Source organism: Tiliqua scincoides, chromosome 11 (genome assembly GCF_035046505.1).
Source record: "Tiliqua scincoides isolate rTilSci1 chromosome 11, rTilSci1.hap2, whole genome shotgun sequence".
In the NCBI taxonomy this organism is placed as follows: domain Eukaryota; kingdom Metazoa; phylum Chordata; class Lepidosauria; order Squamata; family Scincidae; genus Tiliqua; species Tiliqua scincoides.
Genome location: NC_089831.1, coordinates 7,452,586 through 7,457,120, shown reverse-complemented (window position 1 = coordinate 7,457,120; position 4,535 = coordinate 7,452,586). Strand labels below are relative to the sequence as shown.

The 4,535-nt window shown below is 51.6% G+C and overlaps 1 pseudogene; it reads right to left on the bottom strand.

Annotated features, from left to right (window-relative positions):
* Nucleotides 1–426: 426 nt before the first annotated feature.
* Nucleotides 427–1,416, bottom strand: LOC136662439 (SWI/SNF-related matrix-associated actin-dependent regulator of chromatin subfamily D member 2-like; annotated as a pseudogene).
* Between the last annotated feature and the right edge of the window lie 3,119 nt (nucleotides 1,417–4,535).

The window sequence follows — 4,535 nt, the reverse complement described above, 5'->3', positions numbered from 1 at the left end:
ATCCTTCAGGGTTCTGGCGAGGCTGGTCGAGGGGTGCTCAGAGCCCGGGGAGGACCTCAAGCAATACAGCTGGGTCTCTTTGATCGGGTCTGGCCCAGGGCTCTGTGGGGGAGGCACTGCTCTTTTGGGGGGCCCTTCTCTGTTGGAGGGCACAGCCTCTGTCTGTTCACTGACCAGTTTCTCTTCTATCATATGCAGGTCCCCCAGGCTGACGACTTGGACCTCCTACGTCTAAAGAGTAGGAGATCCAAGTTCGCAGCAGAGAGAGCGGAGGCCCGGTTGCTCTCATTTGAAGAAAGGAGTCAGTCACCAAAGGATTATGAAGAAACGCCCCCCACACAGACACACATAGAGCCTTCAGGGTACAGGAGAGGCAGGCTGTGGGGTGCCCAGTGGCAGGGAAAGACCTCAAGTCTCCCTGCATCTTCAGCTGGTAATAGACTCAATCGTCTCATGGATCTTGACATCCATGGATGCTGTTTCCTGCTGCTTAGAGGTGGAGCCAAGAAGTTGCTCATTTGGGCCTTCAAAGGATCATCCACCTCCACACCACTGTCTCAGCAGGCTGGCTTTGTTGATCATTACGGTCCACACTGATCACATAACTGATGGGATCTGGGTGTTGTGGGAGCCCCACCGGTTTCCTGGGGATCTCAGAGAATCACATGCAAATACAGCCAGAGATCTGGTCAAACTCCTTCTCAAAACTGTCTTGGAGCTTGTTGTGTTTGATGTCGAGCCAGAGGGCCTGCATGATGCTGGCACGTGTCTGTGTGTGAACGCCCAGCAAGCGAGCCAGACAGGTTCCTGTTTGTACTGTGCAGGCTGGTGGTCCAGCCTGAGCAGCAGGGTGCATTAAACCTTGACACTGCCTGGGCACTTGCCCTGGAACCCATCTGTCTCTTGTGGGCATCTGGTTCCACTCTACCAGATGGTTTTTTGGGCTGTACAACTCTTTGTCCAGTTCCATTGCTAGGCTGTTGGGTCATTCAAGAGTTTGCCCTCCACACAAAGTTCCCATGAGGCTCTGTGTTCCCCACCTTCAGATTGCTCCTCGCCAGGTGTAAAGGTGTTGCAATGTCAATACACAGTTTCTGCTTTTGCGTTACAGGTTTCTTGGCTGCCTCCTGGATCTCCATCCTCCTGCAGAAGATGTTCAGATCCAGCTTCCATCCAAAATCAGCAAATCCATGAGGGCCTGGGACTCTGCGACTAGCTCACGAATTCTCTGTGGTGGGACCTTGTCTGCTATCTTTTCAGTCCTCGTCACTGGGTCAGCGATGGAGGCCGCTGGATCTGTGGAGCAAGCAGGTACTTCCGGAAGGGATCCATCATAGACGGTGGCATTCCAGGTCTCGGTGGAGAAGCTGTTCCATATGGAGGACCTGAGGGAGACCCCACTTGCAATCCTGCCATCCGGACACCAGACAGCATCCCAGGGTGTTGGAACTGAGCTCCATTCCCCACAGGTCAGTATGGGCTGGCCCCGGCCAGGCTGGGTCCTCACAGGAACTCACCTCCTCCCAACCACAGTCGGAGCAGCCTGTGAAGAAACAGAGACAGAGCTCCTGTTAGAAGGACTTTCTACAGGGGGTGAAGGAACAAGACCCCATCAAGATTCAGCTGTTTTTGCTCAGCAACCCATAAGTCCCTGCACTTCTCTTGGCAACCTGGGCAGGGCACGGCTCGAACTGGGAGACAGGCGCACTCAGCTTGACACCCCCCCCAGAGCCCAGCATCTGGGATGCAGCCCCTCAGAGACCCCCATGCCCTCAGTCTTTCCATGATCCTTCTTCTCTTCTTCGGCTCCACTTTCCCTTCGTCCACCCACAGCCTCCTTAAGCAGCTCCCCTAGGGCACCACCACAGAATCAAAGGCAGGCTCCCTGGATCCCTCCCGATTCCCTGCTGATATTCCGCCTCAGTGTACTCTCTCTCTCTCTCTCTCTCTCTCTGTATGTGTGTGTGTGTGTGGGGGGGGGGGGGCTTTTTCTTTCTCACCTGGGGTGCTCGCCTCCTGTTTTCCAGTGTCAGCCACTTGGCCTCCGCCCTCCTCACAGAGAACCTAGACCTCCTATTCTTTTCAAATAGGAGGTCCAATTCCTCTGCCTGGGGAACCTGCATGAGATAGAAGAGAAACTGGTCAGGAAAGAGACAGAGGCAGTGCCCTCCAACAGAGAAGTGCCCCCCCCCCCCACTGAGCTCTTGGCCAGACCCGGCAGTAGTGCTTGAATACTCACTGGAGGTGCGCAGCCAAGGTGGAGTTTCCGCTTCCAGGTCCCTCCACCCTGCTAGATTCTACCCCTTCTTTGACATACATGGCCACCCTATCTCCATCACGCCCCTCCCTGTCCCTCCTATAGGGTTGATAACCTGGGATTGCTGTATGTCATTGGTTCAAGAGACATAAGAAGAAGAAACCCCAAACAAGCAATAGTATCCACTTCAGTTCCTCTGGCACTTTCCCAGCCCAATCTGGCATCCATGACCATCAATCTCCAAACCAATTCTCTGCCTTAGCCATCCATCCCAGAGATGGCTTGAGGCCAAAAAGGGAGTGACAAGGGCCAGGGCAGGGCAGGGTAAAGACTGCAGAGGTTCAGCACATCACATGAGCAAAACCACCGGAGCAGGTCTGGTGAGGGCCAGTATAAAGTGGAGTGGCACAAACACATTTGCCAAGGCCAAGGCCCAGTGTTTTTGCACCTGTTTACTTCAGTCAGCCAGCCTCCCCTGAACCCTGATGGCTCCCCAAGCCCTGGCTCTTGGGAAACCAGGTCTCTCCTTCAGATGTGAGGAGAAGATTGCTCCTCAGGGATGTGGGAACCTCCATAGATGGGAAAGTGTTCATTTCCCATTCTATGGAGAAGCTTGAGAATAGTCTCGGGGCTTGAGGCAATGAGTAATCTTTCACTCACACGTGTTTTCATTGGAGGCTCTGTGGGACCCACCAGAACTTGGGTCAGGACCCACTTTGTGAGAAATCCACAGTGTGAGAAACCCTGACACCCACAGTGACCCACAGTGTGAGAAACCCTGACATCAAGTACTTGGTCAGGTAACACATTGCAATCCAAAACTCTCAGTGCACTCTGAGTGATTGATTGAACGTGTATGTCTGTTGGGGAGGGGGGGGCGTTTCTTCTTCCTTACCTTTGGTGCTTGCCACCCACCAGGCCTCTGCCCTTCTTGCTGTGAACTTGGACATAAGAACGGCCCCACTGGATCAGGCCATAGGCCCATCTAGTCCAGCTTCCTGTATCTCACAGCGGCCCACCAAATGCCCCAGAGATTCATATTCATTTATGAATATGAACCCCAGGGAGCACACCTGAGATAACAAGAGACCTCATTCTGGTGCCCTCCCTTGCATCTGGCATTCTGACATAGCCCATTTCTAAAATCAGGAGGTTGTGCATACACATCATGGCTTGTATCCCATAATGGATTTTTCCTCCAGAAACGTGTCCAATCCCCTTTTAAAGGCATCCAGGCTAGACGCCAACAACAACAACAGTATTTATATACCGCTTTTCAACAAAAAGTTCACAAAGCGGTTTACAGAGAAAATCAAATATCTAATGGCTCCACATTATAACGCCAGCACCACATCCTGTGGCAAGGAGTTCCACAGACCGTCCACCTGCTGAGTAAAGAAATATTTTCTTTTGTCTGTTCTAACCCACCCAACACTCAATTTTAGTGGATGTCCCCTGGTTCTCGTATTATGTGAGAGTGTAAAGAGCATCTCTCTATCCACTCTGTCCATCTCCTGCATAATTTTGTATGTCTCAATCATTTCCCCCCTCAGGCGTCTCTTTTCTAGGCTGAAGAGGCCCAAACGCCGTAGCCTTTCCTCATAAGGAAGGTGCCCCAGCACCATAATCATCTTAGTCGCTCTCTTTTGAACATTTTCCATTTCCACTATGTCTTTTTTGAGATGCGGCGACCAGAACTGGACACAATACTCCAGGTGTGGCCTTACCATCGATTTGTACAACGGCATTATAATACTAGCCGTTTTGTTCTCAATACCCTTCCTAATGATCCCAAGCATAGAATTGGCCTTCTTCACTGCCACTGCACATTGGGTCAACACTTTCATTGACCTGTCCACCACCACCCCAAGATCTCTCTCCTGATCTGTCACAGACAGCTCAGAGCCTATCAGCCTATATCTAAAGTTTTGATTTTTTGCCCCAATGTGCATGACTTTACACTTATTGACATTGAAGCGCATCTGCCATTTTGCTGCCCATTCTGCCAGTCTGGAGAGATCCTTCTGGAGCTCCTCACAATCACTTCTGGTCTTTACCACTCGGAAAAGTTTGGTGTCGTCTGCAAACTTAGCCACTTCACTGCTCAACCCTGTCTCCAGGTCATTTATGAAGAGGTTGAAAAGCACCGGTCCCAGGACAGATCCTTGGGGCACACCGCTTTTCACCTCTCTCCATTGTGAAAATTGCCCATTGACAATTTTCAATGGCCACTCTCTGCTTCCTGGCCTCTAACCAGTTCTCAATCCACGAGAGGACC